The sequence below is a fragment of the Calliopsis andreniformis genome, chromosome 3 (assembly GCF_051401765.1).
Source record: "Calliopsis andreniformis isolate RMS-2024a chromosome 3, iyCalAndr_principal, whole genome shotgun sequence".
Classification (NCBI taxonomy): domain Eukaryota; kingdom Metazoa; phylum Arthropoda; class Insecta; order Hymenoptera; family Andrenidae; genus Calliopsis; species Calliopsis andreniformis.
The window spans coordinates 3,563,111-3,575,843 of record NC_135064.1 but is presented as its reverse complement, the minus strand read 5'-3'; the positions used below and the strand labels follow the sequence as shown (position 1 = coordinate 3,575,843).

At 36.8% G+C, this 12,733-nt stretch overlaps 1 protein-coding gene across 1 annotated transcript in view; it reads left to right on the top strand.

Moving 5' to 3' along the window:
* Window positions 1-12,733, top strand: part of Sli (slit guidance ligand) — a 520,631-nt gene that overhangs the window by 134,561 nt on the left and 373,337 nt on the right. The window lies entirely within an intron of this gene.

The window sequence follows — 12,733 nt, the reverse complement described above, 5'->3', positions numbered from 1 at the left end:
TATACATGTATCATAGCAACCTTGAAAATCGTTAAAAACAGCGAACACTAGATAGGCTGGTTGTTTCACCCTATTTCGTAATTTCACAATTAACTTTTTTTGCCAGTCGTTTGTAGGTGTAGCATGCAACTCTTGCGATTTTACGGCATACATGTAGTACTTACGTATATTGTCCTAATATAGGGAACTTTCCTGACCGATATATGCGCCCGGTGCCTTTTATGCGTTGACAGATTGTATTAATAAATCGTGGCGCATAATGGCGGTAATTTACAACATGGCTTTTAGTAAGGGTTAGCTAGCTGGCTAATTAATTTACACGACCTCGGAAATTATCGTCTGAAGAATCGATCCAATTTAATTACTACTTGTAAGTGAAAGATTAAACACAACACCATGTATCGCATTGAGCTTCCTACATAACTTATTTTGCGATAGGTATACGCGTATGGGACTTGAGCTTCAAAAATCAATTTTGAGATTATATTGATGGAATACATAAAGTCGTGCCATTATGGACTCCTAACTGCTTTTTAGGTTTCTAGATACATATTGTTTTTCCAATCCTGGTAAACCTATCTGACAAAACCACCCTTAGAGGCTTAATTAATACTAATATTCTGTGTCAGATCTTTTACCCCTGTTCATTACGATTGGAAACATTAAAATATTATGTTCTACTATTGACTCTTTATTGATGAGTTAATTTTAAGCAGTCAGTTGATCTTGTTCCTTCAGAATATATTCTGGTTTAACATACAACATCCTACCATCATTTCAGCTTACCATGTCGCAATACGCAAATGGTTCGCAGTGATCCCTAACTAGTAATCCCTAAACCCAAGTAGGACTCGTTTTTACAGGGATATGAACGCGTGCACACGTTTGTCCAACTTTCACCTCACAAAGAAGCAATAGAACAACGTTAGCGCGGGAGAGGCATTAGCCTTGTTCGCGAGCACTTTGCAGCTCCCATTACCAAAGTTTCTACCGGTGATTAAACCTTGAGCAAGTCACTCAGAAGCTTTTCGACGTTAACTCAACTTCCCGTTGGCATTCAAGATCTCGAGCAATTTCGCCCGGTTTCGCCTCGTCGCCATCTTCCGTATTTCTCGTTCCGCCTTTTACATCCTCAGATTGTTCCTCGTCGCGCTCCGAGAAAGACTATTGATAAGGCGCGACGACGGAATCGTCAGGGCTGCGTTGTTTAGACTGAAAGCAAGTACAGATTTCGCGACTCAATTAGCGAACGACGATAATGGAAAGAAAACAAGCACGGAGCCCCTAGCAAGCTTCGCAACTGTGATGGCACATGATAAAGTGCTATTTGTAGCTCTATAGAGTGATCCACATTGATATTTTCTAAGTGGTCTTCCTAGTATCTCGGGAAGTTTTGTGTTACTTATTAGAAATATATGTTTGCAAGGTAGATATTTCTTTTGTTATTTTGAAAACTCGTTCTTCACTCACATTGTTGTTCACACGGTTTAATTACTAATAATTTGCCCAACGAGACAAAAATATTCAAATGCGGACGTTGTCTAGAAAGATCCATGACATGAATTGGTCACTCACATGTTATGCTCGACGTTCTTCAATAAGAGAATGTTTGCGTAGTATCAGTGCTTCTGCAGTGAAATGATTCCGATCTTGCTAGATTAAACTGGCACGATATACTTGAGATTGGAAGTCTTGTAAATTGACGTATATTATATCATCGTTACATACATATAGTTCCAATTACATTTAGTTTAGATTATTGCATCTTTTAAAGGTAGTTTACTATAAGAATCCTTATACACACATATTTCTCTGTAGCATATGCAGATTCACCAAATTGATCTTCATCAATAACTAGCATACGTAACGTTAAAACTAATTAACACATCTTACAGTAACAACTACAAGTAAGCTTGCACATCATACAGTTTGTTTATCTCAGAATAATCCAGAAAGTACACCAGAGGATCCTGCAGATTGCTTTATAAGACACCCTATATATTCAAACCGTCAATCGTTTTCACAAGCACACTGGAATAAAATTTTCAGAGGGTCTACTAAGGTAAACTCAAACATAATTAAAATCGCAGTATCGATCCCTCGAGAAGACAAAAATATTCCAGAAGGCTAAAAGGAAAAGAGAGACACGATGTTGCGTGGGATAACATCGACTGACATAATACATTATTAGGATATTCGGTAAGTTGGCATGAATAGAGCCATAATACCGACAGATATAACCGCGCCTCGTCTCCCAAGGAATATACTCGAAGGGATGATCGGTAATGGGCGAAACGTTACCCGAGGGATTCCCACGAGACTGTGGGGGATTCTTTATTTAATATCCTCGGGCTCTGGTGTCAAGAAATATCGTATATTGCCAAGTCATTTGCTCTCCTCCTTGGTTATTCGTATTCGTAGGATTGTGTCTTTGTCGAAGTACAATTTGTAGACCGAATGGTGTGTATCGTCATTTCTTGGCCGAACGAAGTGGAATAACGTTGAGGGTGAATAATGGTAAAATAGGGTTACCGTTGGTCCGTAGTAAGTACGAGTTGTAAAGATTTCGCTTGTGGTTCTTGGATAGCAATAGTTCGATAGACAAAACTAGACTTAGGGTTTCATATTCCCTTATCTTTTCGAATCATTGAACCATTCTGTCGTAAAAACATTCGTTTAGCTTTGAATATCATTTAGTGTTAAACTTTAGTGTCTGAGAAATCAATGAAGTGAATGAATATTTTTGAAAATTTTTAAATTGATGCCTTAAAATTTTTACTAGTTTTACAGAGTTCAAGTACTTTTGCCGAAAGAGGTTTTGTGCTTTCAATATATTTTGAAGGTCTGAAAATTCTAAGACGCCTGAAAATGTCAAGTGTCCTAAGGCTACTCGAATCCTAAAAAGTTCTGAAGATCTGAAAAATTTCGAAAGTTTTCAAAGGTTCAGAAAACCCTAAGGGTCTAGATTACCCCAAAGTTCTGAAAGTCTCTAAAATTTTATACGACCTTGTATTGCCTAAAAACCATGAAGAACCCAGAATCTTTACAACTTTCGAACAAGTAAATACTTCTGAAATGCTTCAGCATTCTACCAGTTCAAAAGGCTTCTTTACTTTGAACTTCTGGCAGGCAATTTTCAATGAGCTTCAATAAGTTAATTCTGTCCCTTGAAACACCCAAAAAGACAAGCATTTTACCAGCAATAGCCAGGGACAAGAAATTAACTGAACACGTACTTCAATTTAAATTTTGTCGGTCCAGTTGTTTTCTCTGCTTTGATGTTGCACGATTTCTCTCACTTCGTGGTTTCGTAACGAATGAGCCCCTTAATAAAGACGCCAACTATCAACAGAAGAAAGCAACGAAAACACGAAGTATATTCCTTGCACGTACTTCGGAACTTCGATATGATGAACTAGAACTTGGAAACTTTTCAAGAGGAAGTGTTACACGGATATCTCGTACTTTTCCTCGCCACCCGAACTGATACTGAACTTTGCCAGAAATGCCTGAAAGTCCATAGTCCTCACTGTCCACGTACTTCATTCAAAACCAAGTATCCATTGAATCTTCTCCAAAAGATAAAAGTCAAAAGCTTATTTGGCATAAAATCATTCATGGTTTTTCAAACCACGTGAGGGACTGTTAGATCATCCTCCTACTTTCAATTTCAATGCACTGTAATCATTGATTCAGTCGCGTGCATTTTACTGCTCTGCAGAGCGCTTTCAATGAGAAAGAGAAGAATGCGATCGAAACCATGCAAGTTGTAGCTTTGAAAATAACAATCTCGTGGGAAGATACAATGTCGTCCTGATATCAGCTTGCGACTTAATACGTTCGCTGCCACTGTTCAAGCATTGTCGACGTAGTATATGATGGTCCGTGTGACAGGTGTCGATAGTGCTCTACTGACAATGAGTATTGATTAGTCTCTAAAGGTAGGAATTCATGCCACTAACATTTTCTTACTTGCAGTGAACATGTTAAAAATATTTAGAAGCTCATACAATGTAACGTCTAAGATCAAAGATCAGTTCACACATTAGTAACTTCAATTTGTTTTCTCAAAAGCTATAGGTAACCAGATAAGTGAAAGGATAGTGTCATCAAGACAACATTGTAATTTAAACGTAAGAGTAGGTTTTTAACTAGATTCTCAAGAATGAGAACGATTTTGGTAATCTTTGAGCTCGTTGTAATTTCCAAAACTAAACGTAGAACGTACTATAATTCGTGCTCTTTATTAAGGGACTTAAAATCTCCATGACACTGTGTACACACGAATTGATCCCACCACAATGTATGGCTTTAGAGATCTTTCTTTCTAGCTTTCGATAACTGATATGTTTTCAAATTACGAAAGAGGATTCTAAGTTGAACAACCCTGACCTGTTACAATGTGAAGAGTAACTGACATCACGGTCCATACAACAGAATCTGTAAGTTGTTTTAATTTTACAAAGAACGCATTTTGATCTTCAGAAAGAGTCAATTACATGGTTTATATCTATTTCACAATAACTAACTCTTCTAAACATAATTGTGGAACGAAGCTTTTCATATGTAGTTGACAGTGATGTAGGAAAAGGTGGAAGTCTGTATAATGTATGGAACTCATCTTTGAAGATCCTAAGATTGCTCATACCCAGATTTGTCTAGTTATGAAACTATAGCTTGTAAAAATAGGATTACACCCTTGTAGATACTCCATAAGCTATATCCGAAAGAAATGGGTTGTGCAGACCTGGTTTTTAGCAACGCCAAATACTGTTACGCTACTGGTCGTAAAGATATACTACAGTATGATCGCTATTGCGTATCTTACATGCTAAACCCTATTGCTGACCTTAGAGTATCAGTGTCTGTACGCTTATGGGTTGCTTCCATTTTGCGAATGTTGATTTGGAAGACATAGTCTGCTTGTTTGTGATCGCGCACTCTTTTTACGCGCCAAAAGACATTTGTAGTCACACCTATGACAGGCTAAGATAAAGTTATCAAGAGAGAAATATATGTTTAGTTTTGGACTTACATTCTTTAGTAAAACTTATCTAGCTATCGGGCTCTGCCATAGACATAATATCGAAGCTATTTCAAAGGATACATTTATACTAATGCTTTATTCATTAACAACTTTTGAAACTATGTTAATTGTAGCCTATCTAGCGGAAATACGAAAAGTTGTCATACACAGAACTCATGTAGGGGCTTAGCTATCTCAAAGCTGTCAACATGTTTTCCCATAAAGGGCTTCACTAATACTGTAATAATTCTCGAACCTACTTTTCTGATTCATCACAAGTTCTTGGTCTTGCTTTTACCTTTATTCACAAGCAATCGACTTTGTTTTCACTCTTGACAGCCTAGTCGAATAGACCTCTACTTTAGAGAGTTCACACAGTCCAAAACACATAGTCTACCGCAGTCAACGATTTGAAGCATGAAATGAAGAATGAAGCCCCCACAGGAAGAAAGGGCGGCAATTTCGCGAGAAAATGACGATGCTGGGCCGGGTAAATATCACTGGTGAGGATGTTCTCTATTTACAGGACTGTCGACGATATCTGTTAGTTCCGTAGACACGTGAAATTGAAGGGGACACCCTCTGTGTATCACGGACTCGCAATATCCAGGGCCACCCTGTTTTCTCTCTTGCGTGTAAGCGTTGGCTTACGTGCACTGAAGGCGAAACGGAACTCTGGATAAAATCACCTGACGCGTGTAATGCGTTTTTTATTAAAGCCCCTCTAGTCGCTGACGCGCGCTGTTCCCGCCATTTATAATGTATAATACACGGCGAGGAAGGAACGCGTATCCTTGCGCATCTCTTTAATTCCCCGCCCCCCTTTCCCACTTCGCGCATTTTCGCGGGACAGGCCAGTGTTGAGAACCATGATGTAGATTTCGTATACAACGCATACGTACATTCTTTGTCACTTTCCACAATTAGAAGTTTTTGTGTGCTTTAGTCCTGCTTGGATTTGGTCCTGTGAAAAACAAGGATAATTTCTAATTGAAATTTGGAAATTTTGAATTTTTGATCTTAGGTTGATATATATATACTACAATTTTATGGTAATTTTCAATTTTTATATTATAAATTTATTTAGCTATACTTCGTTCACTGGGAGAACGCAGTTGTCGGTTGACGAGTTTTCGTACCCTTTGCGCAGTTCACGCCTACGCTCATTAGTTATTGGCTCTGTCACTCCCGAGCACATCCCTACCCATGAACCCCTTGTTGGGCCCTTGGAGGTCCTACCATTTCTAAAGAAAGTCACTTCTTCAAGTGTTAGCGCATAAACGGTGTGAAAGAAATTTTGAGCAAGCAAACGATATTCTTTTGGATTTTAGTTTTCTCCGAAAGTATTAATGCGGCTCTGTTAGCAAATAAAAATCTTCTTGAATATCGTCTCTGTCGACCGAAAACGTATTGGTACTAGTCAGTATTCTTACTACGTTGCAATACCATAAACGACCCTAGATTTCCCATGTCATAAACTACCTGGTCGCATCGAACATTTTGTAGGAAATCCAGGAAACAGTTCTACCGTTGCTGTTTCTTTATAATCAAATAAGCTGTGGATTCTTATACATTGATATCTCAATAAATATTGTTTCTTAATAGATAGAAACATTTGTTTCATTTGGACACTAGGTATACAGAGTAGAAAGAAGCAAGGCGTGTCCTTTTAGGCTCTTGAATCCTTCACCAATCTCAGTAGAAAAGTCAGTCGGGGCAATGGAAGCCATCTGCGTGAAACGACTGCGTTCTCTCAGTGAACGCAGTATAGACATGTAGATATAGTATTAATATAGTTTAAAAAGAAATATGCAGTCTGAAAATTAATCTTTAATTGGTATGGTGAAGTCACAGAGTTGTATTTAGATTGACTGGATTTAGATAAACTGTTTGTAGTACACATATATTAAATATAGGTATATCAATCTAGCTGCTTATAAATACTAGGCCATTTATTGGTAATCTATGGATTCGTGTACATCTAATAAGCGTTTTGTGTACCAGTTTATTCTGATGAGAGGAATAAGAGCTAGTTTCTAAAGTTGCTAATAACCTACATAGTTGTTAAAGCGTCAATAAACTTTAACGAAAAGAAAGTAATAATCTCAATTTTTTATTCTTTTTTTTTTTTAGGTAAGTTGCTCTGCCTTCTTACTGCATTTTTTCTCAAAGCCACCGGCCACGGTTATTATAAGTTTTCACATCAGCACTGTATTATCAGGAACATTTCAGCGGAATTTTCAAATACGTATAAAATAAACACGAATGAGTTGATTCACTGTACCATCACTAATAAATATTTCGTCAAACATGGCTACCACGAGGCTCCGGCGCGTCAATATCGTATAATTATTGACCGAATCATGGGACGGCTTCGTTTCGCGAAAAATCTAATTACCGCGAGCATTTCCAATTGCAACTTATCGCGGGCTTGCATCTAATTGGCCACGCGAAAACCGATTTCTGCGGCGCAGACGAGCGTTATCAGGCACGCGGCGATCCGATAACGACGATAATTTTTCGCGAGCTCGGTTGAATTCGGCCAACAGTAGAAAAAATCGTAAACCGCCACCGTGTAGCGGTTTATGCGGTTCCCAGCAATTTTTCGCTTTTCGGAGTCAGCGTCGCGTCCATAATTCGGCGTACCTCGAAATCGATGCATAGGGAAATTATGAGGCGCGCCCTCGAAAAGCCAGGGGTTGTGGCTCGTCGTTCGTGAAATACACAATTTTTTGGACATGTTTCGCTGAGAATTCAACAAAACGATTCGCCCACTGTTTTTGTTCATAAAAATTCAGGAAACGATTATTTTAGAAAAAGGCAAAGCACCTCTGTAGTTAAGAATAGATGTTTCATTATCTTACCCAAATATACGTTAAACGTTTATTAGAAATAGATTTTAAGTTGTTTTATTTTTTACTGATATTTTACGTTTGTATCAACAATCTCCGTATAACATGCTATTCCTATAACGTGATTTCCTGAGGCTTTGTCCTGCCTTAATGTCGTACAACGACAAAGTCACTTTGACAAAACCGATCGATGTCGGTAAACAATGAATGATATGATTGTAGTAGTATTTCGAATGTGACCCACGTATCTCAATGTTATTTGTTTGTGTATTGTCGTCTTAGTAGGTCGGACAGATTTGTCGGATATACGAACTCCAATCGAGATATAGAATAACGTTACTAAAGGGTAGAAAAAGCTTTAAAAAAATTGTATAACGATTTTTACTTGTTTTTAGTAACGGATTGTAGGTAAACATTGGTTACTCAGCACATATTTGTGGTATTTTCGTCGGTGTGACTTGGATGCTTTCCTGAAAAAACGAAATGCGTATGCTTATGACAGCAACACCTATCCAGATTATATAACTCCCTTGCTTTTTTTTCATTTCAGATGATCTAGCAGTAGGTATTACATATTTTTTTCGTCTATTGATCATGCACTTATTCACAGGTTTTGTTCTGACTTTTATACAAATCAAAATTTTTAAATAAACTGCAGTAGTTTCATAAATAATAGTTCCATGATATTTAGATTATTTTTTAAGTAAGATTTTACAGCTTCGATTCTAAACCAAAGGCACAAACCAGGAAAGTCATTTTAAACTCATAAAAGTTAACTTAGTTTTTGCATGAAAAATTGTATACAATAAACTAAACAGTTAAAAGTTAATATTCAACTCGGTCAGAGTTGAATATTATCAACTTATATACATGTTATAGTTGCATTGTATTTTTAAAGAAGTTCCATTTACGCTACTAATACGTATGCACACTTTATCCCCAATTAATACCGAATTAAGTGAAAGGTACGGATAAAATACAGTTCTTGATGTTAAGTAACTAAATTAGAACCGAAATGAATTTTCGGTTCCATTTCTGCTCTCAATAAGGACATCATAAGACCATTTACAAAAGGAGTCCCATTGAAGCACTTGTATCTGTATGGGTCTTAACATGTGCTTAGGGTCTTCCGAAACAAACACAACCTTCTCAAGCAACCGAATTCTCTAAGTCAATGGACTCTTTCAATATGTTTGTTTCGCTGATATGCACGAGCTACTCTTCTTTTCACAAAATAGTGCTAAGTTTAAGGCGTTATTATTACAAAACGAGGGCACATCGGACACTATGTTATGAAACATTTTGTGGTCCAATTCAGATATCCTGTCATCCCCCAGAATATTGCAACTTATGCATGTTGCATCTGGTATTTAAAGAACTGTATTCTATCAGTGTCTTCTATTTAATTCCATAGCAAAATAAGCAAGTTTTCGGTCCCGAAAAGAATTTCGGTTGCAGGACCAAATAACATCTATTTCAAGAACATTTACAAAACTGAGATTTAATTCGGTTATCATTTAAAAGACTAGTTGTAAAACAGAAAAGCATTTCGGTTTTTAGAATGAGACCGCTCTGTAAAACCAGTAAATAAAGTTTTTAAAACGGCATCATAAAGAAAGACCGTATTAGGTACGGTCTATTTGAAAAGGTATACCAAAATCAAAATGAATTTCGGTTTTGGGATCAAATACCATCCCTACTCACAGTGACTTTGCCAAAAGCTACACTGTGTATATCACGGACTGCTTATTAATCCACGAAGTTTTTCTCGACAAACTGTTCTAAAAAGGTCACAACATTTGAAACATCCATGTCACAAACTCAGATTCCAGAGGAACTGAACAATGTTAAAGAACAGTTAAGTTAAGAAGGGAGGGGGGAGGATGTAGGGAAACAGAGAGGCGTGTCGCGTGCATCGACGAGGACAGCGGATCGCTTCGATATCAGCGTACATGCTATCGGAAATCTGCGAACGAGGCTGGTGGGTCGGTTTGCGCGGCGTCGGACGAGCGTCGTAATTTGCAAAAATCGCTGGCCGATCGCGATAAGCGAGCTTGGCCGATGTTTGCCAATTAGCGTGCAGCAGCCAGAAAAGATCGGGAGGGTGGAACAGAGAGAGAGAACGATAGCTGCGTTGCACGACGGGTGTCGGCTAATGGCAAAGCCGCGTCTCGTTTTCTCCTCGCGACACGACCCGCTTGACACCCCGAAGCGTACAAGTACAAGTGCAACAGCACCCTTATACTTTGTGCGCTTCTTGCGCGGAATATCGTGCTGCGCCCGTCACTGAACGAATTTCTCGTTGAATTTCTTTGCTCCGTTTATTCGTGGGACTCGCTACTCTGAAATTAAAAGAAAATTTGAGGAAAAAATACATCGTCGAGCTGAGTGAAATTTATTGTGTATTGAATATGTATGACAAGAACAGTTTGTGGAAAGTAATGTTCTTTCGTTATAAGCTTGTTATAACTTATTTGAGAGTATGGGCTAATGTAAGTTCTTCGTTATAAACTCGTTTGTGAGCCAATATCGACGTCAACATTGTAGAGGCATATTTTATTGGAAATAGTGATTTCATCATTCATGAGATCTACTGAATCCATTGCATGTACAATTGTAGAAAATTAGGTATATATGACAAAAATGTTTGCACCGAATTCATTTCAACTATAAAATGTAGATATAAAGTTATACACTTTCACAATAATACTTTTTTAACGCTAATGTTAATTGATTTATAAACAGTGACATGTTAAGTATGTGTAATATACGTATGTATACATATACATGATGTAATAAATATTTCCAGTAGTACATACTAGCTCTAAGCCAGAAATAATTCAGACTTAACCTAAATGTGGAGTTAAGTTATAATGTTAATTAAATTCTGGCCGAAGATTTAGTTTAACGTAACCTGGAGCTATAGAAAGCCTAATGGAACCTGATTAAATCATAAATTTATATGAAATAATTGAAATTTCTTTCGAAATAGAGGTTTATTTTATTTGTATAATTATATTAATATTATATAGTAATGCTTGTATATAATTATGTAACTATATTTAAAGTTGACGGAATATTTATAGTTGACATAACGTAACCAGTTGAATGTTAATTCAGGTTTACCATTTAGCCTTTTTAAAAACAGTTATGAGTGTGACATAACAATAAGGCTTACTTTAAATGCAATTAACGCATTAATTAAAATCCTGTTTAGACATATGTATATTTTAATTCAAACCTACCATCGGTCCATACCTATACGATCTAAATTTTTTTCAATTTCATAAACTTTGGGGAAATCTAAATTATTTCACTCTCAAACAGTCTTAAATCAAATTTCTGCTATGTCATCCTATAATATAATACATGAAATATAATACAATGCATGAAATTTAAAGTCTCCATAGTACCAGACTATAAGTAGACGCTTCTTGTGCCAAAATAGAAAGATGCTATATAAATTTTAATAACGAAATAATGTGAGTATAACGTGCTGTCATGTTGCATCGTACAGCGTGGTCGTTGAGCGTTGATAGCGCGATTGCCCTTTGAAGCCGAAGTGACCATCGCGGATAGGGGCTTCAATGTATAATAAGGATGGTAATTGAGGTAATGGACTAATTGCACGATTCGTCGCAGCCTTCGGCACAGCGGTAGGCATCGTTAATGCGATTCCCAAACGGCTTTTGAACTTAGGATGCGCCGCTCGTCCAGCTGCCTGAGAATCAATTTAACGTCACATCGAGCCCCATCTACATTTAAAGTTTATTTTTATTACACTTTCTTACATTAGACATTCGTTCCGAATCGCAAGGGTGGGTCTTGGCTTGCGTGGGTTACTTCCTGCGTTTAAGTTATTATCCGAGTATGTGGGTGATATTGCAATCCTGGAATTGAAATGATAATCATCATCGTGTTTTTCTTGTTATACACTTAATAGGAGAAAGTAGTTTTTTCAAAGGTGATTTTTTCTTGGCGGAGAAAAATTACTAATGTATCAGAAAGCTTCATGAGAAACGTCGTAAATCGATTATAAGTTAATAATATTATATATTTCTGTAATATTTCTATACACAATACTAGTTACAACTAACCAGTAGACTAATCGTTCTGTCAAGATATTAGTTGTCTAAGTCCTTACAATGGAATATGTACAAGACTGAGTGTTTACTCTGTAACAATGAAATTGAACTGTGGAAATGCTATCTTAGGTCTTACATAGAGTTGTCTTACATAGTTGTTTGATGGGGAGAAGATGATTGGATTTCCTAAACTATTAGATGAATAATTTTGGTTCTGTACGAATTTGTACTTCGAAATGGAAAATATGATGTTGTTTACGTTTTGGATGAAGCTATCACAAAGCTCTTATCAAGGAAGTATTTAGTGACTAATAAAATGTTAAAAGAATTTATCATCTGAAAATAAAACACAATAGTTTTAAAACATAGTTTTCTGTCTCAATACGAAAATATTTTTTTAGTTATCTTTTTCAGTATCATCATGAACCACTACAACAAAATTAACAGGAATGTGATATTCTGTACTCATCAGCCATTGTATTTTAGGAATCCATACTCGAAGAAAAATATTAAATAAACAAAGTTTACATTCAAATATACAGTTTTTATCTAAACAATTATACCTAATATACTGGTTACTCTAGTACCAAAAAGAACATAATAACAATAACTCTTTATAAAATTCTACCGAATCAAGAAAAGGTTGAATATCAACACACCGAACACTAATGGTACCAACGAAGTTAGTTCCTGTTAAGCTTGTTCACCCTCGAAAACCTACTTTTGATTCAACATCCGTCTCTTTACATTACGTCGGCAAAAGACTATTA